This window comes from Hyla sarda, chromosome 1, assembly GCF_029499605.1.
Source record: "Hyla sarda isolate aHylSar1 chromosome 1, aHylSar1.hap1, whole genome shotgun sequence".
Lineage (NCBI taxonomy): Eukaryota > Metazoa > Chordata > Amphibia > Anura > Hylidae > Hyla > Hyla sarda.
Window position 1 is genome coordinate 361,541,088 of NC_079189.1, and position 24,745 is coordinate 361,565,832.

The window sequence follows — 24,745 nt, forward strand, 5'->3', positions numbered from 1 at the left end:
AAATAGTAATGATCGGAGCTATCAGAGACATCCCCGATAATCCTAAAGGATAGGAGTGAGGCGGCAGGGGGGACACCTCTTCCTATCCCCTGCCATTGGTCGGTTAGGGGGCGGGGGGGGGGTTAAATTTCATTTACCCCACTCTGCCCGGCCCTGGAAGCAAGGGCAGAGGGGGGGGGGAGGATGGCGGCAGGTACCTTGGGCACGCAGGGATTGGCGGCAGACGGGGACCGAGGACTGCCGAGTGGAGTAGGGGAGGATCAGCAGGCAAGTGGAGGCAGCCACAGCGTCAGAGGCAGCAGTGAAGATTGCTGTAAAGTGATCTTCACTGCTGATTCTAGGAGTTTCAAAACTACAACTCCCAGTATGCCCAGACAGCCTTTGGCTGCCCGGGCATGCTGGGAGTTTTAGTTTTGCAACATCTAGAGGGCCACAGTTTGGAGACCACTGTGCAGTGGTCTCCAAACTGTGTCCTTCCAGATGTTTCAAAACTACAACTCTCAGCATGCCTAGAAAGTCCAGACATGCTGGAAGTTGTAGTTCTGTAACATCTGGCCCTTCAGATGTTGCAAAACTACAACTCCCAGCATGCCTGGACAGTCTCAGCATGCTTGGAGTTGTAGTTTTACAACATCTGGAAAGGCACTGTTTGTAGACCACTATACAGTGGTGTCTAAACTTTAGCGCTCCAGATGTCAATTCAAAACATGCTGAGACTGTCTAGGAGTTGCACACTGGGAGTTGTAGTTCGGCAACATCTGGCCCTTCCTTATTCGAGAGAAATGAGGTTACACATTTTGGGGGATATTTTCACCTATTACCCCTTGTAAAAATGAAAAATTTGGGGTAACATCAGCATTTTAGTAAAAAATGTTACGTTCCTTGACAGGTGTGTTTCCAAAGTAGTACGCCATGTGGGGTGTTTTTTTGCTGTTCTGGCACCATGGGGGCTTCCTAAATGAGACATGCCCACCAAAAACCATTTCAGCAAATTCGCTCTCCAAAATCCCATTGTTACTCCTTCTCTTCTGAGCCCTCTAGTGCACCCACAGAGCACTTTACATCCACATATGAGGTATTTCCTTACTCGAGAGAAATTGGGTTACAATTTTTGTTTCGTTTTATCTCCTTTTACCCCTTGTAAAAATAAAAAATATGGGTCTACAAGAACATGTTAGTGTAAAAAATGAAGATTTTGAATTTTTGCCTCCCCTTTGTTGCTATTCCTGTGAAACACCTAAAGCGATAACAAACAAACTGAATATCATTTTGAATACGTTGAAGGGTGCACATTTCATAATAGGGTCCATTATGGGGCATTTCTAACATAAAGACCCTCAAATTCACTTCAAAAGATTTCTGAAAATTCTCTGAAAAATTTAGCTTTCAGTTTTGAAATCTACTTGAAAAATTGGAAAATTGCTGCTGAACTTTGAAGCCCTCTAATGTCTTCAAAAAGTAAAAACATGTCAACTTTATGATGTCAACATAAAGTAGACATATTGTATATGTGAATCAATACATAATTTATTTGGTCTGTCTATTTTTCTTTCAAGCAGAGAGCTAAATACTAAATTTTCAAATTTTTCATGAAATTTTGGAATCAACGAAAATTTACCACTAACATAAAGTAGAATATGCCACGGAAAAAACTATCTCAAAATCAAATTCATAAGTACATACATCCTAGAGTTATTTATGCTTAAAGTGACAGTGGTCCGAATTGCAAAAAATGCTCTGTAATGCTTGTTACAGTAGGTGCATAAAGGTCACTTAGTCCCCGAACATCTATTGGGTGGAGCATTATGGTAATTGGGATTATGGGGAGCAGAAGCAGGGGCAGGTTTCCTAGGCAAGGGTGGTTCACGGTCAGGTGGAGCAGGCCAGGTGGCAAGTTCCTTAACAGCCTTGGTCAATTGCTCAATATCCTGTGTAACACTCTGTAGATCTAAGGCTGTGGTGACTGGCAAAGTGGTCTGCACTGGGGCGGGGACAGGGGACTGCGGTGGTATGGGCCTGGCTACTGCCCCTAGTGGCTATTGAACAGGTGTGAGGGGAGTACAAGCTCCCTCTAACTCAGTCCTGGACTCAATCACTTGGATAGCCAGTCTTTTAAAAGCAGGAAATAACATGTGGGGGTTTTAGACTGCTAACATTCTTAATTGGGCCTTGTTCCACTTATTATGGGCTCCATTAATGAACCTTTCCATTAACACTATGTTGCCCTGTTCTGGAGTTATACCATCTAATTTTTGGACAGTCTCTAGGGCATTCTGTAGGGCTACAGCATATGCTCTCAAGGTCTCACCTGGCTTTTGTCGCTTTTCATACAGCCAGAGACGTACCTTAGATGGAGAATGTGACTCAAATACTTGGTACAGTCCTTCAAACATCTGCTCCACCATCACCTTCTCAGATGCTGACCAGGTGCGGACTTCCTCTAGTGCCAGACCCTGGAGTTGTCCTGTTAGCAGTTGCACCTGTTGGTTAGGAGGGAAAGAGTAAAAGACAAACAAACTCTGGATCCTCTTTAAAATCCCTCAGGGAAAAGGGGTTTCTGTTGTATGTAGAGAGGAAAGGGTTCCCCATGAATAACGGTAAAGACGCTGGAACACCGGGACCATTGATGTTGACTGGAGGCAAGGGGGGCAGTGCCCTGGCTACTGGAGTAGGTGATGAACTTGCTGCTGGAGATAAGGGGCGCTGGCGCCCACTTGATCTGTGGTGCTGGGTACAGACATCCAGTTGCTTTTTAAGTGCGCTGTCGCTTTAAGAAGAATAGAATGCTTTCCCCTTTAAGATGACTGCTGAAATGCTGCAGCGGCTCTAGCTTGACTGATGGGGGCACTATTGTGGACACTCCCCCTCTATTTTGCAGGTTCTCTATGATAATTAGTCTTGCAACCAAACTGGCGAACAATCAGACAACAATAAATAATAATAAATAAATGTTGAGTTCGGGCACGGAGACCCTATACTGATGATCATTAGTGTTTGCAGAGTCTGCGCTGCAGAGGGTACTTGGTATATGACAGCCCGGAGATGAGCGCAGCAGCCAGAGCCTCCAATATGGCTGGGAACTTCCAGTTTTGGTCCGGTCAGCAAAATATTCCACTGTGCGACACAGGGTGGCATTTTGGTTCCTCCTCGCTGTATTGAAGAGGCGTTACTGCTCTTGCACGGGAAACACCAGACCAAATAAACTCTTTCAGGTACAGACTCTATGCAGTTCACAATGGCAGATAACAGTTTTTTCTTCACCTCCCCCTCTATTTCACAAGTGTCTCAGAATAAACACTTTTTTACACTCGTACACTTTCTGGCGCAATTTTTGTGCGCATCCACGTGCAAATGTCAGGCAATACTGGACACAGTTCAGACTGGGGGGGTTCTTTTAGCATAAGGTGCACAACCGTATCCTGTTCGTGGGATGACAAAAGTTGTGGTGAGGGTGTGATGAGGGCAGGTGGAATTGCCCTAGAGGCAGATGACATTAACCCCTTGTGTTCATGACGCCAGGGCGTGGTTTATCCTCTACTCCACCTGAAGAAATACCGCTGGATCCTGGGCTAGGCATGGGGGCAAATAATGACTTCAACACCAAGTTACGGAACAATGGCAGCTTTACTGAGTCAGACAGGTGTAACAGTCAATACAGCTTGGTTGGGCCCAAGGAGTTGACCAGTGACTTCAGAGACTTCAGGGCTTGCTGGGACTTATGGTGGACTGGGATAATTTGCTGCAGAGCCACGCTGACTGAAGACAGATTGACTTGGACTGACTTGACTATGGCAGACTATGACTAACTTCACCCCTTCTGTAGCTTACCGGGCTTTGAGTTGACCTGTGGGATACTGGACTTTAGGATCTGTGGCTGCATGGTAGACTTTAAGCCTCTTTAGGACTCCAAACACACACCTAGGACTTGACCTTACTGCAACTCAGCAAATACTTAAAGATGAAAGAGAGCGAGGAGGATCCACCCAGGGATTATATGGGGGAGACTCTGGTGGGGTCCCATAGGTCACCCTTAGGTCACATGGTCACTGGTACCTCACTGGTTACAATCATATGACAACCGGTCTTAAAGGCATAACACAATTTATATACATTACTCTATATAACAAGCATAGAAGCAGATATACAAAGGATCAGGTGCAAGGGAGCCCAGGGGTCACTGTATGGAGGCTGCCACACAGGGCAGCAAGGGTACAGGGGTGCAACTCCTGTACTGGGCCACCACATATACATAATAAAATTATTTTTAAATTAATGACAGACAAAATAGATAATTATGGAAGATATGTTTTTCTTTATGGTAAATGGAATAATAAGACAAAAATACTGGTATTTTTTTTATATCGCCTCACCATTTAAGGTTGGGGTCTTGACAAAGCTAACCCAATTTTGTGAAAATATTATGATGGTATATGGATTATAAATGAAATGAACTGTACCATGAACCCTGAGATCGACAGATACTTTAAAAAAAAAAATGTTGGTGGTGAAACTCCCTTGACTAGGTTTTGCAGAGAACTAGGATGGCAAGAAGCATGGAGGACTTTTAATCCAGGGGTACAACAGTTCTCCTGCTTTAGTGCATTTTACACTGCTCAAAAAATAAAGGGAACACTAAGATAACACATCCTAGATCTGAATGAATGAATGAACTAATAGTATGATATACTTTCGTATTTACATAGTTGAATGTGCTGACAACAAAATCACACAAAAGTTATCAATGGAAATCAAATTTATCAACCCATGGAGGTCTGGATATGGAGTCACACTCAAAATCACAGTGGACACAACACTACAGGCTGATCCAACTTTCATGTAATGTCCTTAAAACAAGTCAAAAAGTCAAAATGAGGCTCAGTAGTTTGGGTGTTGCCTGCGCTTGCCCGTATGACCTCCCTACAACGCCTGGGCATGTTTCTGATGAGGTGGCGGATGGTCTCCTGATGGATGTCCTCCCAGTCGTGGATTAAAGCATCTGCCAACTCCTGAACAGTCTGTGGTGCAATGTGGTGTTGGTGCATGGAGCGAGACATGATGACCCAGATGTGCTCAATCGGATTCAGGTCTAGGGCCAGTCCATAGCATCAATGCCTTTATCAATGCCATCAATGCCTGACACACTCCAGCCACATGAGGTCTAGCATTGTCTTGCATTAGGAGGAACCCAGGGCCAACCACACCATCATATGGTCTCACAAGGGGTCTGAGGATCTCATCTTGGTACCTAATGGCAGTCAGGCTACCTCTGGCAAGCACATGGAGGGCTGTGTGGCCCCCAAAAGAAATGCCACCCCACACCATTACTGACCCACTGCCAAACCGGTCATGCTGGAGGATGTTGCAGGCAGCAGAACATTCTCCATGGCGTCTGCAGACTCTGTCACGCCTGTCACATGTGATCAGTGTGAACCTGCTTTCATCTGTGAAGAGCAGAGGGTGCAAGTGGCAAATATGGCAATCTTGGTGTTCTCTGGCAAATGCCAAATGTCCTGCACGGTGTTGGACTGTAAGCACAACCCCCACCTGTGGACATCGGGCCCCCATACCACCCTCATGGCCTCCTCCACATCTCCTGATGTACTGGCCTATCTACTGGTAGCACCTCCATGCTCTGGACACTATGCTGACAGACACAGCAAACCTTCTTGACACAGCTCACATTGATGTGCCATCCTGGATGAGCTGCACTACCTAAGCCACTTGTGTGGGTTGTAGACTCTGTGTCATGCTACCACTAGAGTGAAAACACCACAAGCATTCCAAAGTGACCAAAACATCATCCAGGAAGCATAGGAACTGAGAAGTGGTCTGTGGTCACCACCTGCAGAACCAGGGGGTGTCTTGCTAATTACCTGTAATTTTCACCTGTTGTCTGTTACATTTGCACAACAGCATGTGAAATTGATTGTCAATCAGTGTTTCTTCCTGAGTGGACAGTGTGATTTCACAGAAGTGTGATTGACTTGGAGTTACATTGTGTTGTTTAAGTGTTCCCTTTAGTTTTTTTTTGTGCAGTGTATGAAGCGGCCTCAAGAATTGACTTGTTTGTGTGAAAATGGGTCATTAAAATACATAAGAAAGATATCATACCAATTTAAAACCACAAATCGCCGGTCAATTCAGACCGGTGATTTGCGGCTATTCCGAGTCAATCGGGTCTCTGGTGACCCAGTGGCCTGCAAAAAAGGATCAATGGGGCCGTCCGTGACAGCCCCATTCACCCTTACCCAGCAGGAGTGAGGTGGCACGGGTGCCGCCTCACAATCACATGATTGATCATTCGGAACGACCGACCAATAACGACCCTGCTGGGCAGTGATCGGGACGGCGATCATGGCGGCGATTAGGGCTGGCGGGGGTTTCATACCTTGCCCTGGTCCGGCGGGGATTGCCCTGGTCTGGCGGTGACAGGAGCAGCAGGATCGGTGGCAGCAGCGGCAGCGGTCCTAGCGGCAGGATACAGCAGGAGGTGAAAGTGCTCTACGGGTGGTCCTTAAGGGGTTAAGGAAGGGGTTAAACACATTTAGTAACTTTTTTTTTACACTATTTTTAAGTGTCCATATGATACTATTACATGCAATCAATATATTGCATACACTGAACAATGCTACGCCATAGCACAGCATTGATTAGTGCTAGCAATGCTCCATGCTCCAGCCTACCGTGGCTAAATGGAGCATAGGAGTGCTGATCGGACGCTGAGAAAGCTGGTAAGGGCCCTTCCGCCATCCTCTCAGTAGATCGGGATTGTATTTTTCTTCACATTTTATCCACGATTACCCGTTGGTCCCCCACAGCTCCCATTCTGTTCTGTCAAGTCCCCTGTCCTCTGTCTTCTTCTTGCTTCCAAGATGAGCGTTAATTGCAGGACTGGTCCGCTTATGTAATCATTGAGAGAGGACACTGCTGCAGCCAGTGATTGGCTGAAGGTCCTGCATTGAATGCTGAAAGAAGACAGAAGACCAGGAGACCGGACAGAACTAAGCAGGAGCCAAAGAGTTCCAGCAGGAGGAGAATGGCTATGTGCGTTTTGTTTTCTATGTCCCAAAAACCCTAGCAATATATTATATTTTGTAAAACACTGGATAACCTAGTGGTTGCTGCTATATGTGCAAAGCTTTCTCTTGCCCTCTCTGGAGATAACCCCACCCCCTGCATTAATATTTATTCCCTCTTTCTCAGCATGTCCATGAAGGGGGCAGAGTTTACAGAAGATATGGTGGGGTTATCAGCCTGTGCGGGAGAAAGCATTGCACATACAGCAACAGCCTACCTCCAGTACACTGAAATTACTGAAGAAATGACCACAATAGCAACAAGATGAATATCTCCTAAATGGCTGCACTGATTTATACTCAGTAAGGAGCGGAAATAACAGGGTCATCCACACTATCTGTATATTTAAAGAGGTTCTCCACCATAAGGTGATTTTAGTACGTACCTGGCAGACAGTAATGGACATGCTTACGAAGGATCTGCGCTTGTCTTGGGGCTAAATGGCTATGTTGTGAGATTACCATAATACTGTGGCTAGCTTTTAGTGAACTGGTATTTCCTGTTTTACTTTTCTTTTTTTGACTACAAATCCAACAATTCCATTTTTCTCCCTCCCAAGTTTTTTACCCAAATATCCTTGGTAAAATGAGGGTGCGTGTGTGTGCATGTGTATACCCCGATACACCCTCAGGAAAGGCAGGGGGAGAGAGGCCGCTTCTCTCCCCTGCCTTTCCTGGGGTCTAGAGCCCTGCTGCCGCCGCTTCTCTCCCGCTGGCTATCTGCGCTGCTGCCCGTTCTCTCCCCCTGACTATCGGTGCTGCTGCCCGTTCCTCCCCCATCCCTGGTTGTATAATTACCTATGCACTGCACGGCGCGGCGCAATGACGAGTGACGTCATTGCGCCGTGCAGCGCATAGCAACGACGCAGGGGACGCCACACCGGAGGCCTGAAGCAGCGCAGACCCAACCCCGGCAACAGGTAATTATACAACCGGGGATGGGGGAGGCAACGGGGCAGCGGCGCCGGCAATGGGTGCCGCTGCCCCTTCTCTCCCCTGTCTGTCGGCGCCGCTGCCCCATTGCCGGCGCCGCTTCTCTCAACCTGGCTATCGGCGCCGGCAATGGGGCGCCGGCACCAATAGTCAGGGGGAGAGAACGGGCAGCGGCACGGATAGCCAGGGGGAGCGAACGGGCAGCGGCACCGATAGCCAGGGGGAGCGAATGGGCAGCGGCACCGATAGCCAGGGGGAGAGTAGGGCCAGCAGCAGGGCTCTAGACCCCAGGACAGGCAGGGGCAGAGAAGCCGGCAGCGCTGGGGGTCTCTGCATCTGAAAAGCCGCTGCAGTTCATTGATTTAAAGCGCCCGCTTTAAATCATTGAACTGCAGCAGCTTATCGGCGTATAACACGCAGGTAGACTTTAGTCTAAAAGTTTTAGCCTAAAAAGTGCGTGTTATACGCCGATAATGCTGTAAGTAATTGAAGTAGAAGGGCCTTGGTAAGTGATGTGAATAAAACCATTCTGGCTGTGCTCCAAAGATCCTGTGTGCAAATGGGAGAAACTTCCAGAAGGTCAACCGTCATTGCGGCACTTCAAGAATCTGGGCTTTATGGCAGAGTGGTTATAAAGAAGCCTTCCCTCAATAATAGCACATGAAAGCACATCTGGAGTTTGCATAAAAGCACCTAAAAGACTTTGAGAAACAAGATTATCTGGTCTGATTAAAGATTGAAGCTTTTGGCCTCATTTCAAAGTGCCATGTCCGGAGGGAACCAGACACTGCTCATAACTTGCCCAATACCATCCCTACAGTAAAACATGGTGGTCGTAGCATCATGCTGTAAGAGTGTATTTTAGCAGCTTGGACAGGGAGACTGGTAAGGGTTGAGGGAAATCCGAATATAGCAGAAGTACAGACACATTCTTATTGAAAACCTTATCCAGAGTGCTCAGGACCTCAGAGGGTGCCGAAGGATAACAACGATCCTAAGCACTCACAACACAGGAATGACTTAGGGACAACTCTGTGAATGTCCTTGAGTGGCCCAGCCAGAGCCCTGACTTGAACCCAATCAAACATCTCTTAAGAAGACCTGCAGAGAAGAATGGCAGATGATCCCCAAATCCAGATGTGAAAAACTTGTGGCATCATGCCCAAAACGCTGGAGGTTGTAATCGCTGCCAAAATGGTCTAAATACCTTTTGTCAATGTAATATTTTAGTTTTTTCTTTTCAATAAATTAGCAAAGATTTGTAACATTCTGTTTTCACTTTCTTATTATGGTGTATTCGGTAATTAAAAAAAAAAAAATTCAAGGAGTTAGATTTTTTTTAACACAGTGCACTTTATGGTAAAATGACCAGGATATTTATTCTGTGGGTCAATATGATTAAAACAATACTCATGTTTACTAGTTTTCCTATTATTGTACTACTTTTAAAAAAGTAAACTTTTTTTTAAATCAAAATAAATATGCTTAAATTGCCCTATTCGGATACCTATAACTTTTTCATTTTCATATACGGGGATTAATGAGGGCATATTTTATGTGCTGTAAACTGTAGTTTGCATCTGTACCAATTTGTTTTAATAAGACTTTTTAATCACCTTTTTTACAATTTTTTTAAAATATATGACGTGTCCAAAAATCCGCTTTTCTGGTGTCTGGAACTTTTTTACTTTTGCACGTTCATAGTGTGGGATCATAAACATAATATTTTAATAGTTTGAACATTTCCACATGCGGGATAGCAAAAGTTTTTCTTTTTTTTTTTTATGTGAAAAGCAAATTGCTCTAATTTTTATTAGGAGAGGAGCTTTTATATAGTTAAAAAATAGATGTAACTCCTGGGGTTAAAATTGTATTATTCTTCATTACCTGGAGTGTCCAGTAGATGGTGGACTGCACCAACAAAAGAACTGAGCAGTGACTAAAGCTGGAAGGCGAAGTTTTGTAACCACATGGTGGCAGCTATTTTGAAAGGTTGCAGTCTAGCAGAGAGACAGCAACAGAGAAGTAGTAGATAAAGGAGGTTACTAGGATTTGCTCCCAAAAGTGCTGAAGCAGCTGAGAGAGATCTGCTAGCGAGCTGGAGAGATCCAGAAATGATTCCACTATAGCCTTTGTGAGCAGTAAGCGAGACTGTAGCTGGACTGACCTGATTAATGTCGGCATAAGGGTAAGCCTGAAGCCCTTATTCCCTTTCCCATAACAGGGCACCCTGTCTTCATACACAAATTAAATAAGGTCTGGTTGCGGCCTACTCCAGGTGACACTGCGAAGCAGGACTTTGTATGGGTCCCATCTGTTCTATGTGCACCAACAGCCATTAGGGCAAAGATCAGGCTGGGCTGCAGGCGTGGGAGAGTGGGGGGGGGGGGGGGGGAACCTATATCCACATTGCCTTGTCTGATTCTGTGCCATACCATTCTATCCTTTTCTTCATGCAATATAAACTTCGGTTGTTTCTGTTTCATTATGTCTAGGATGTTCCAAGTGGGACCCCACATCACTACCCTGGATGCTCCACTGGGTTGAGGCACTGCCACAGACATGTACCCCAGCTCCCAAGAAGAAGAGACTAAGGATAAGCCTGCTGAGTGCAGAGAGGTAACAAAGGTAAGGGACCCCAGAGACACAGGTGAACACCCCCAAAACCCTGTTTTATATATGTATATATTACAATTATTGGATTGTATTCACTCTACAATGCTATGCTATTACATATCATTGTACAGGGAGATCGGCACTCCATTGATACAGCCTTGCTCTGCCAGGCTGATTCATTAGAGCGACTGTTCAGACTTATCGCACCCCCCGTGCTCTCACTACAGAGGTCAGAGGAGAATCTTAACCCACGGCACCTGTGGGTAAGCCTTTAGATGCTGTTATCGGCACTGATCATGGCATCTAAAGGGATAATAAAGGGACATCAGCATTATCACTGATATCTGCCATTGCAGCCAGGACCTGCAGTCTATGAAGCACTATGAAGTACCAGGACACAGCAACGTACATGTACGTTCCATGTCCTTTAGGGGTTGAAGTGACAGGTATACTTCAAACGCTTGAAATAAAATTACATAAACTCCTTGGAAATTAACAGTTAACAATGTTAAAAATGTACCTTAAAATAGTCACTAAGATATAAGATTTTTCCTGGAAAAAGAACAAGACCTCAAAGAGTTGCCGCAGGAGCTGGGGTCCCCCTTACTGTCCACTTTCAGTGCCATATCTCTCACGTTCTCCTTCTTGGACACGTTTTTAGCGGCCTTTATAATAGTGATTCCCAAGGAGGTAAAAGACCCTAACCTCTGCTATCGCCCTATCTCCTTGCTCAATGTTGACACTAAGTTGTATGCAAATCTTTTAGCCTTGAGGTTGACCCCACTTCTGAACTCCCTAATCCACCCAGACCAGGTTGGTTTTGTTACTTCCAGAGAGGCTCAAGATAATACTCTGAAGACCTTCCCTGTTATTCATCACGCTCAAGCCTCTCACATCCCTTGCAAAGTTTTGTCACTGGATGCGGAGAAGGCTTTTGACAGGGTGGATTGGGAATTTCGGGGGGGGGGGGGGGGGGGGGAGGGTCTTGGGTCATTTGGGCCTTGGCCTGCTTACCCTGAGTCGTAAACTCGGCCTGTATAGTCACCCCACAGCGAGGATTAGGATTATTAGGATTAATGGATCCTTATTGTCTCCTCTTTTTATTTGGAGTGGTACGCGTTAGGGCTTCCTGCTTTTCCCCATGCTCTATGTGTTGTTAGTCGAGCATTTGATGCAGGCCATTCGCTTTCATCCAGATATCTAGGGTGTGCAGTTTGAGGGTTTACATTTTAAAAGTAAGACTTTTGCCGATGACCTGCTTCTATGTATTTCCTCCTTGGAAATGTCTCTACTGGCATAAACTACAAACTACAAAGAGTGTGGCCATGAGCATCTCCCTTGAGCCAGCATTCCTTCGAGTCTGAGTGCCTCTTTTTTGTTCACTTGGTCGTCAGATGCCTTTAAATATCTCGGGGTCCATATCCCTAGGGATCTCTCTCATATTCACAAATTCAATTTTGCCCCTCTGTTCGCTCGATGCAAGTCGGCCCTTACTAATTGGGATAGGAAGGATTTCTCTTGGATTGGTCAAATTAACATTCTTAAGCATCTTTTGTACTTCTTTCAGACGCTCCCAGTGGTTTGTGTAGGCTAACTCCCATCATAGGATGGCTAAATATACTCTTTTGCAGCATAAATTTGCCAGGAGCAAGACCATCTTTGGTCTTTCTGTGATAGTGATAGCTAGTGGTTGTGTCTACCTTCTCCTCAGCTTTAGCCCCCTGTGTGGCTTTTGCCCTTTTGATCCCGTCAAATTGACCTGCCTCTAGCTGACTCCTGTGACTGCTATATTGCTGTCTGCACTTTCTTGCTCCCACTCGTTGAATTATTTTTATTGTACATGTACTGTCTCATTTACGATTGGACTATTGTCTTTGTACTGACTTGCGCTCAGCCCCTTTTCCCTGTTTTTGTTTCTCTAAACCCCTCTTCATGCTTGCACTTAATAAGGTTTTTGTAAACCAAAAAAAAAAAAAAAATATATATATATATATATATATACAGTACAGACCAAAGGTTTGGACACACCTTCTCATACAAAGAGATTTCTTTATTTTCATGACTATGAAAATTGTACATTCACACTGAAGGCATCAAAACTATGAATTAACACATGTGGAATTATAGACATAACAAAAAAAAGTGTGAAACAACTGAAAATATGTCATATTCTAGGTTCTTCAAAGTAGCCGCCTTTTGCTTTGATTACTGCTTTGCACACTCTTGGCATTCTCTTGATGAGCTATATATATATCCTACCCTTTTTTGTCTATAGCTCCATTGGAGACCCATGTGTTTCCATGGTAACAGACTGCAAACAGCCTGATACTGCAGTCATACTTACATCTGATCCCTACTTTTTAGTAAAAAATGCAACAAGAAGGAGAGGACAAATGGAAAATGTATAACTGCAGAATACAACTAAAAAGAGTTATTCTTTTAGTTGGTTACCATGACCAAACCAGTAGATATTTTAAATCAATATATTTCTCAATTAATTATTTTCAAGCAGTTTCATTGTCTTATTTTTATTATAATGGTGTACAAATTCCAAGAATGTAAAAATGCACTTTACACATGATATAAGCTATAAAATATGACCTGAAGCTGCTAAAGTAATCCCTTTTGTTCTGAAAGAAAAAGGATTTTCTAACAGAAGTCCTATTTACATAGCATTGCATTACATTAAGATATTGTCAATGGATAACATAAATGCTTAAAATAACTTTCTTATTCCATGCTCTCGTCTTGACTTGATGATAAATGCTGCACTGTAAATGATAATCTTACCGAGGGCAGATTCATTTCCAAATATTAAAAGTTTGGCTTTGTTTCTCTTTGGACTTAACCCATATGACCCAAGCAGCTGCTTAACGTGGTAAATGGAGTTTATGACTTTATTTAGGTCCAATCTACGAGACTTGCACCCAGCACTGTACTGAACACAATTTGTTTTGGATTTAACAGTCTTCTTTTTTGTCTTTCTGTGGAATTCAGACTCTTGTAAGAGTGCCACCTCAAGGCCAAGAGCACTAGAGGAATGAGAGGGATCTACTCTTGGATCTACTCGAAACAAGCTAAAATCCAATACTATGTAAATATTAAAGTACACAGTAGACTAAAAGTATTCTATAAACATTTACTGTGAATGGAGGCATTAGTGAAGGCTTAGGCCCAGCCTGAATTCCCATGAAATTTGTAAATATTTCTTTCATTTGTTCTCCATTTACAATTAGTTGCGGTCAAGCTGATCAAAGTCGACAGAGGCCTGTTGCATGTGAACCAGCATCCCTCACAATGACATCCACAAAGCAGAATGAAATATGAAATATCAGGTTTCCACGGATGTATGAACTTGTAAAAAATCTGAAAGAATAGGAGGTTTTTCACACTGAGTAATGTGAAACATTTGGTGCGGATGGTAGGCCTCAGAAGAGGAAAACTGAGAGCCAAAATGCAAGAGACAATAAAACAGAAGCAGGCAGAAAGTTAAAACAACAGCTATCCTCTGAATTCTATTGATTTAGATGTCATTGTAGTACACATGATCTGATCATGTTCGCCACATGATGTTAGCTTTGTCTATATTACTGTCACACAACAGGCAATTTTCACTAGCTGTTATCATTTCCTTCTCGGAAAAAGAAAAATATATTTTACTTTCATACAATTTGTTTGGAAGTGGCTGGGTGCTGGTAACTGATCCTGCGATGGCAGGTGTGGTATACGGCGCAGGACTTAACCAAGTCTACATGAAATGACACTGCGGCCAACTGAAATAAATAACTCAATTATCCAAGTGGATAGGTTTGCAGAAAGCTATAGAACAGCTCCATGTGACTGCACTCAGTGTGTTCTCTCCTTTCTACAGTATCTCTTTTGCAGACTTGTCCTGTACTAGACTGAAAAGCACCATTAAAGAACAATCTCCCTAAATAGCACAGTTTACCTTTAATTGCTTCCTATACCTTTACCATATGTCTTTCCATGGACCATCATAGACAAGGTGCAAATTAACTGAATAATACATATAAGCATGGTCAGAACTTTCTCTCTAAAACCTATAGACATTTTAATGGTTTGGACATTTAGTGCACACCTAACTATGTGAATTAAGTGTCATTTTTTAGTCTAGAGAGCTCCTGAGGTACTTTATATGTGTTATGACTGCTTAATAACACTTACTGTTAGCCCAGAGCAAACAAATGTTTCCAATTTGTCAGTCTCTTTTTATGAGGGGAAAAAAAAACATGAAACAATTCTAAAAAGTAGATGATTTTAGTAATTTAGTTTTTACCATTTGAATAAAACCTGTCACTGGAGCTAACTTTAAAGCCATTCACTTGCCAGTAAAGTTTCTTTATTGTCAACCTAGTTGGTCTTCTTTATGATGTTCTCTGTGTTCAATGGAAATTACGCACTTTACAATGTAATTAAACATTGATCATTTTTTTGGTAGGCCGAAGAAAACAAAAAACAACATTGGCTATGTGTATGCCCACATCCTGTGCAAGACTTTAACCCCTTAAGGACCAGGGTTTTTTCCATTTTTGCACCTTTGTTTTTTCCTCCTTACCATTAAAAAATCATAACTCTTTCATTTTTGCACCTAAAAATCCATATGATGGCTTATTTTTTTGCACCAACAATTCAACTTTGTAATGAAATCAGTCATTTTACCCAAAAATTTATGGTGAAACGGAAAAAAAAAATAATTGAGACAAATTTGAAAAAAACTAACGCCATTTTGTAACTTTTGGGGGCTTCTGTTTCTACACCGTATATTTTTCGGTAAAAATGACACATTCTCTTTATTCTGTAGGTCCATACGATTAAAATGATACCCCACTTATATAGGTTTGATTTTGTCGTTGTTACGCCGAGCGCTCTGGGTCCCTGCTCCTCCCCGAAGCGCTCGCGGCGTTTCTCTCCCTGCAGCGCCCCGATCAGACCCGCTGATCGGGAGCGCTGCATTGACATTGCCGGCGGGGATGTGATTCGCATAGTGGGACGCGCCCGCTCGCGAATCGCATCCCAAGTCACTCACCTGTCCCGGTCCCTGGCTGTCATGCTCTGGCGCGCGGCTCCGCTCTCTAGGGCGCGCGCGCGCCAGCTCTCTGAGATTTAAAGGGCCAGTGCACCAATGATTGGTGCCTGGCCCAATCACCCTAATTAGTTTCCACCTGCTCCCTGGCTATATTACCTCACTTCCCCTGCACTTCCTTGCCGGATCTTGTTGCCTTAGTGCCTAGAGAAAGCTTCTTCTGTGTTTACCTTTACTGTGTTCCTGACCTCCTGCTATTACCATTGACTACGAACCTTGCCGCCTGCCCCGACCTTCTGCTACGTCTGACCTTGCTCTTGTGTACTACCTTGTACCGTGCCTATCTCAGCAGTCAGAGAGGTTGAGCCGTTGCCAGTGGATACGACCTGGTTGCTACCGCCGCTGCAAGACCATCCCGCTTTGCGGCGGGCTCTGGTGAATACCAGTAGCAACTTAGAACAGGTCCACCGACACGGTCCACGCCAATCCCTCTCTGGCACAGAGGATCCACCTCCAGCCTGCCGAATCGTGACAGTCGTACTTCTGAAAAAAATCAACTACATGCAGGAAAAGTTATACGTTTAAAATTGTCATCTTCTGACCCCTATAATTTTTTTCTTTTTCCGCGTATGGGGTGGTATGAGGGTTAATTTTTTGCGCCATGATCTGAAGTTTTTAGCTGTACAATTTTTGTATTGATCTGACTTTTTGATCGCTTTTTATTCATTTTTTCATGATATGAAAAGTGACCAAAAATACGCTATCTTGGACTTTGGAATTTTTTTGCGCGAACACCATTGACCATGCGGTTTAATTAACGATATATTTTTATACATGGCCCCGCATTATAGAACAGGAGCAGACTCAGGACTTATCGGTACATCCTTGGTCTTTAAGAGGTTAAAAAGTGCCTGCTCCTATTTGGAGAATTTAGTAATCGGCTTTAACAAACTTTGGTATCAAATGGTGAGAAAGATTCCTTTTAAGTCTTGTTTTCATATTAATTTTCTATTTGGTTTCCACAATTTCCATTTATTCTTTTTTTTTTTTTTGCCACAATTTCTGTTCTTCCTGTATACTTTCACAACATAGCCAGTTCACAAGTTTTTAGACCCCTAAACCGCCATCTTGTTGTAATTCTGAATCGTAATACTTGATATTCCACAGGCCATGAGAGAGCTGTGTCATAATGACGTATTACAAGCTGAGGGATGTCAATTTAAACAGGAAGAGAGTGTCTAGTGCCCAGACTGCATGACTCTTAGGCATCCCGCTATGCCAAGATCCCTCTTCATTGGTAATTCACATATAGTGCAAGTATGCCTCCCTGCTCTGATCTGTGTGAAGGGGAACCTGAACCTGATAATTAAATCCCTTACATAATCACACTTCCTGTTTTCCTGTTAATAAAACAAGGACAGGACAGACACCTGGAGCACATGGAGGTTTATACAGAATTGCTAGACACCAGGTATTAAAGGCTACTCTACCTTAGATGACCAAAGAAACATCCATTTACGTGGTCATCTTGGGATTTAAAAAACTTGCTCTCTTTGCTTCCCGATGCTCTACTGCCGGGTCCAATTCTGCCCTTGAAGGGGGTGGGCTGTGTAACTGGGGTATGTACTTAATTACAAATGCCACATGAAGGTAAAACCACACCCATATCCAGTGGCCAGTGGCTCCACTATGTTGCCAGGGTTTCTTTAACATGATGGGGCTGTTGGAAACTACTTGAGGGCATGGTTTGCGCCGATGTTGCAGTTGCACCTAAGTCCCTTTAAGCAATGTTGGCACAGACCAGTAAGTAGAGCACCAAGGAGAAAGAAAAGTAATACATTTTTAGGACAACCCCCTTGAACATGTCTACAACCTTGGGCCTTAGGGAACAGCCATTACTCCTTGACTACCCTTTACTTTCAAGGAAACAGCCATTATCCCTTGACTTTTCTTTACCTTCAGAGAAGTAGCCATTAGCTCAGAAGAAATGTATAGTTATGCCTAAATTAGTAACATTTGCCTTTTTTAACAAATAATATGGAGCTTTACTGTATATTTAACAACCTATGGCAGAAAACAAATTAAGCATTATTGAGATGCCGGAGGGATTTATCAATACCTGTGGAAAGGAAAAGTTAACGAGTTGCCCATAGCAACCAATCAGATTGCTTCTTTGATGTTTAAAAAGGCCTCTGGGAAATGAAGGAAGCAATCTGATTGGTTGTTATTGGCAACTGGTCAACTTTTCCTCTCCACAGGTTTTGATAAATCTGCCCCACTATCTCTGACATTCAGTATATTTCTGTCCACTGTTAATAACATACTATGGACCTCATTTACTAAGAGTGTTGGGTTTTTACTAGTGGGAAATGTTGATTCCTCTCTATTTACTATGGGGAAAAGTTGGGAAAATTTTATGACCAACTTTTTCTAAGTGGAAATTTCCAGCCATTTATCCACAGAATTTTTTGTGAATTCAATAGTAAATCGGTCATGTTGTGAACGCCCCCCCCCCTTTTTTGGACAGACCACACCCCTTTGGGATTTTCACTGTGCAATGTTGGGTTTGTCTGATTTTCCAGGCGCAGACTGTCGCACACTGGTGCAGACTGGCGCAGTCATGTCGCAGACACTGATGGCCAAAATAACCCAACATAAACTGGTTGGTTTCAGCTTAGTAAATGAGGCCCTATATATTATAGAACAAAACCTACATTTTTTGTTATCGGCAGGGTTCCAGAGGTGAAATCCTGATTTGACAAACATTTAATGGTACCATTTGGATAAGCTGTAAATAACTTTGGTCAGAATAGCCCTTTAATTGTAAACTGCTTAAAAATAAATCTATGACAAATAGGCTTCAGAGGGTTCCAAATTTTTGAAATCAGCAGAAAAGCATGGAAATCCTTAAGGGGAGAATCCCAGCAGTATTCAGCATTAATCGTTGAAACCCAGCTAAAAGAGTTTTTTGGAAAAGGAAACCCCTTTAATCAAAGTTTGTGTCTTATTTTAACCAGTCCAGAAATTAGAAGTATTAAATCATTATTTAACCTCCCCAGTGCCTGTTATGTAATGTTATCCACATGCATTCCTCCGGTTGTATCGCACTTTGTCTGTTCCTCCTCATGTCTAATTAATCAAATGAAATATTTCCTACTAAGCTTTTATTTGTTTTACAGTAAATTAAATTCATTTCTGCAATTCGGTAGTCTAGAATAGTCCAATATCTAGGAACAAGAGACAGAGGAAAGATTTTAAAAAATGTAGTAATCCAATCGGAGCCAGAGGGTAATATACTTCTTTCAGTTTTCTCTTTTTTATTATTTCAATAATAATTTTATTGGCTTATAAGGAACTTATAAGTGTTTTATGTTTGTTTTGTTCTGCCAGTAAAAAGCCAGAAACACATTTATAAATTATTGCCGTTCATTTGTTGGAAGAAACACATGGAAAAGTGTATCATGTTATGTGAGCCATGGGATTAAAATAAGGAGGTATCAAGTGTTTTTTTTTTATTCTCTTCACTTTTATTGGATGAAACATCACATCTGCTTCCAGGTAAAAGATCACCATTAAAGTGGCAGCCATAATAATGCCAAAACAATGCCAACAACAACAACAAAAAAACATGCAAAAGCCTATCAAGGTATTAGTTAAACATTCTAGTTAGGTCATAGATTTATTGTTTTCAGACCAATTACTGTAACAATATACATGTACAATAAGTTACTCCTTTGATGTAAAGTTTATGTCTTTGTGAGCCAGGAAACTGTTGGCAGAGCTAAAACAAGACTCATTGGGTTGTGTTTATAAATAAAATATGTGCATCTGTGTCGTGCTTCCTGAAATAAATATGGACAGAATGTATATCCACTTCTTCTCTCTTAAACATCCATCATTGTTTTCTGTCCTGGTTAAAAGGTATATTTCACCCTATAAAAGATTCTACACTAAATATACTTTTTAGACTGACAAATAATGAAACATCGTTGGTGTTTAATCCATGATTTTCTGGACAGTAAAATGGAGGGAATCCAGTGTTTGGTATTGGATAATGGTCTGTGTGGCTTGACTAAAAGGTATAACTACCAGAACATAGTAGCTTTATTGGGTCCAGCAGTTGAGGTAGCGAAGTGGTATGGGCGGTCTCAATGTCTGAGATAGAAAGATAGTTCAGGACAAGAAACTTATATGGCATAACATGGAGTTCAGGGAGGTTGCAGTATAAGGGTGGTAAAAAGTGGTCAGGGCTGAAGGGGGCCTCAATGCTCTGTTTTTTGTAATAGATTTATTTTTTGTGTATTATATACTAACTGCAAAGCACAACATATATATGCTTACTATGCTACCTCTGCAAGAGCAGCATACTTCAACTTCAGGTCTGTACTTTTATTAGCCATAAGAAATTAAAGCTCCCCTCCAACTCTTTCTGCCTTTCCCTCCTCTCAGAGTGGTGGTTTACTGGTTACTGTGCATGTCCGTATAAGCCAGATATACTGTAAGTATAACATATGTGTTATTTACCTGGTTCCAACACCTTATTGCTGGAAAGCTGCTGTTGCCCAGCTGACAACCAAATATGGCTGTTAACCAACCAAATATCTTGTCCTCCTTTAGTTTAATTGTCAGTCATTGCCTTACTAGGCCCAACTATAGTTCTGCTGGCCACCTCATCTGGTAGTGTCATAGGCATCATTGCTGTGCCTGCTGAATGAGGTTCTCATCTTTCCTGGCTCTCATTCCTTCCGCTATTGATTCTAATTCTGACTCCTGAATGACCTTGATCTTGACCACAGCTTTTTACTCCTGGTCCTGATCATTTCCTCCATTCCTGGCCACACTTCCAGCTTGACTTCTGGCTTGTTCTCTCTCCTGGGTGACAACCCTTGGCTACATTCCTGACTACACTACTGTTTTATCAGTGTGGTAGAGGGTGTGATGCAAAGGGAAAGTGGAAACACCCTAGGGGCAGATGTGATTATCCTCTTGTATTCGTGACTCCAGGGCGTGGTTTATCCTCAATACCACTCGAAGGTATACCGCTAGATCCTGGGCTCGGCACGGGGGCAATACTGACTCAGACGCCAAGTTACGGACAATGGTAGCTTTACTGAGGTTAGACAGGTTGAAAAGTCTATACAGTTCAGCCAGGCTCACAGAGGTGACCAGTGACTAGTAGTAGATGGGTTCAATTTAATGCAGGCCATGTTGACTTGACAAATGATGACTGTGACTTACTTGACTGATGACTGACAATACTGAGACTGTGGATTACTTGTAGCTGCTTGTGGCTGCAGACTGGACTTGAGGCCTGCTATTACTCTTGACACACCTAGACTAGACTGCACTGGACCTCAGCGGGAAGCAAAAGAGCTAAAGAGAGACTGAGCTAGCTCCTCCCAGGGCTTATATGGGGGAGACTAGCAGGGAGCCCATAGGCCACCCTTCGGTCATCTGGTCACTGATACCTCCTGGGTAACAATCACATGAAAATTCACATGACAATCTTCTTAAAGTTATAACACCTCTTTACACATTTTATAATACAACAACTGGTGAAACATATGTACATGGGGGAACAAGTGCAAGGGTGGCCCAGGGGACACGGGAGGAGGTTGCCTGACAGGGCAGCAAGGGTACGGGGTAACACCTCCCGTTCTGGGCTACCACAAAAGCTACTGCTGCCAATCCATGACTATTATGTGGACTGGAAATTGGAAATCTTCCAACATCAAAGTGCAATCCTTCTTGCAGGGGTTGAGAGTGAAGGCCAGGGAAACCTTTACACTACACACACCAGTTTAGCCAGCTCCACACAGCTTACTGCTTTAAGAATCTACATTATTATTATTATTATAGATGAGCAAATTTTTGAAATTTTCCCCCAAAACTTGTTTCGGGCCAAATTTATTCACGGCGAATCTCTATTAAAAATGGCTATTTCTAAAATGGCCTACAAAGAACCCCAATAAGGGTGTAGAACACTTTGCCTTGTCTTAACATGCATAGGGTGTGTGCTGTGAAATAATACTGTTATTCAGTATGACATGCAGATTACAGGCATCGCTATTAGAATCACTGCCGCAGAGCGTCTGGATGTGGCAGCAGGGTCGGGAGACCATATGGTGTCAAAATTGAAGAGATTAAAGAGATATTTTTATGTAATTTTTATTTTATTTGAATTTATTTACATTTTTTTAAATCCTTTTTTGAGGACCCATTCTGGTGAGCATTGAGCTGGTGGTCTGCCGCAAGGCGAGCTACAACCTGTTCAAACCCCTGCCTCTCAGCGACCGCCCCCCCCCCCCCCCCTCGACTGTCTTATTAAGTGTGGAACTGAACTGAAAATGTTTCATTTAATCAGTTATGGTTCATTGTTATCGCTCCAACCTGTTTCATTGGATTCTTGTGGTAATTCCAGAGGTAATATATGAAGACGACTAGAGACAAGTGAATTATTTTAAAATTTGACTTGTACGATTTGATTCGCTCATCTCTATTGAGGACCAATTAGAGGGCAAGTCTGGTGCCAGCAGCCGTGGTAATTCCAGATCCAAGAGTGGATAATTGTTGCAGTGTATAATTTTCTGTAATGAAAAAGCTCATACTTGTATCTTAAAATCAAGCTGGAAGCCCGCCTCGAGGCCAACTACCGCCTGTCCCAGCCCTACCTCTCAGCGCACCCCCATGCTCTGAGTGTCCACTTGAAAAGGGAGGGACTTCAGTACCAGCAACTTGGACAGGAGCACATTCAGCTTCTGTGACGTTGGATAGGTGGGTGCATAAAGCTAGAAGTGGCTGCAGTGAAAAAACTTGTACTTGTATCTTAAAATCGAGCGAGCTACAATCTGTTCCAGCCCCTGCCTCTCAGCGAGCCCCCCCCCCCCCCCGGCTGTAAAAGTGCGTTTCTTGTTTCATTTAAACAGTTATGGTTTGTTGTTATCGCTCCAACCTGTTTAATTGGATTCTTGTGGTAATTCCACAGGTAATATATGACGTCGACGACCATAGGGCCTCATTCTTGAAAAGATTACATCATTTTTTTTTTATTTTATTTAAATTTAAGATTTTGATTGGATTCACAAGTTTAATGTCCCGGGTGCTCGAAGCATTTACTTTGAACTAATACTGTATGACCACAAAACCTAATATAACAAGGAGTCACATGGTGGCACAATGACAGAGCCTAGAAGCAGCCCCCACAAGACCATAGGGCCTCACAATAGAAAAGATTAAAGATATTTAGTAAAATTTTAATAGAAAATTTTAGATAAAAATTGTAAAAGTTTAATTTAGGGTGCCAAAAGCATGAGGAGACCATATGTTGGCACAATGACACAGCCTGGAGGTGGCAGCAGCATAAGGAGACCATAATGTGGCAGAATGACACAGCCTGGAATTGGCGGCAGCAAGAGGAGACCATATAGTGGCAGAACGGCCCAGCCTGGAGATGGCAACAGCCTGACAGTACCATAGGGCCTCACAATTGAAAATATTAAAGATATATTTTAAAACTAAAATTGAAGATTTTAAATAGGTTAACATAATTTTTTTTATGTAATATGACAGCAGCATGAGGAGACCACATGGCGGCACAATGACACAACCTGAAGGTGGCACCAGCATGAGGAGACCAAAATGTGGCAGAATGACCAAGCCTGGAAGTGGCAGCAGCAAGAGGAGACAATGTGGTGACAGAATGACACAGCCTGGAGGTAGCGTCAGCCTGACCAGACCAAAGGGCCTCACAATTGAAAAGATTAAAGATATTTTAAGATTAAAGATATATTAAAATTGCATGTGGCCATGTTAACATCCTCTGGATACTTGATGAAAAACAAAGACACCACAGAATAGCTGATTTTCTCACAAACAGTCTGCACTAACTGACTGCTACTGCCTCCAACTCCAGGGACCTCTATTCCACTACCTCCCAGGCAGGTAGGCGGCCGCAAAGCAGGTGGTCTACCCCGGCATGTTTGGCTCCAGACTTCCCACTGCTGCCACCATACTGACTCCCAACCATGCTACCACCTTGCTGGCTCAATTGCTGCCTCATGGGCAACCTACCACCCTCTTCTCCTGATGATGATGAAGCCCCTCCTGTACCTGGCTCCCAAGTGCTATCAGCTTCATCATCATCGAGTTGTGTCTGCACTTCAATGATTTCCTCCTCAGGTTCCTCAACAGTGTGTGCTTCAGGAGCCTGACTGCTCCCAACAACACCTACCACGCCACTCTCCTCATCACTATTTGCCTGCCTAGTGAAGGAAGCGGGGGATGTCTCCTTCACTTCTTGGTTGGGCAGTAGCTGCTGAATGTCCTCTAGCAGATCGTCCTGACTAAAAATTGGAATTGAACCCACAGCATAGGATACTTCTATGGGGGAGGGAACAGCATGGGACAGAGGAAATTGGAGGGCAGCAACTGCTCCCTGGCCATGCCAACTGATGGTTGTGTCTGAGGAACCCACCGACTGTAGACTGGGGTGACAGATGTCACTTGTGATGAAGTGGATGACGAGTTAACCAGTTAATGACAGCAGATGGGTTGCTGGTCAAGACACGACTGATAGCTGATACCAGGAGCTCTGGCCTCTTGCTGTGACTCCTGCTGCCACTCGCCCCTAGTCTGCTTTGACCTCTGTCTGCGTCTGATGAATTTAGGCCTCTGCCACTCCTCTGTGCACATCCTGGCACTTCTCTGCCTGACATACTTAGTACGTATATAAGGGGAGTACAATATGCTAGGCCCTAAGGACTATAACATGAACAAAATAGTACACCATGTAGATGTACACACATGGTATGCACTTATGAGGGGAGTACCATACCCTCCACTGTGCTTAAAACAGTATTTGTCTAGAACAGCAGCAAGTGTGTACTTTTGGCTGGCCTTTCAAAGTAACTTAGCCCTTAGGACTATTACAGGAACAAAATGGTACACCATGTAGATATACGTACATGGTATGCAGTTATGAGGGGAGTACAATACACTCCACTACGCTTAAAACAGTATTTGTCTAGAACAGCAGCAGGTGTGTACTTTTGGCTGGCCTTTCACAGTGACTAGGCCC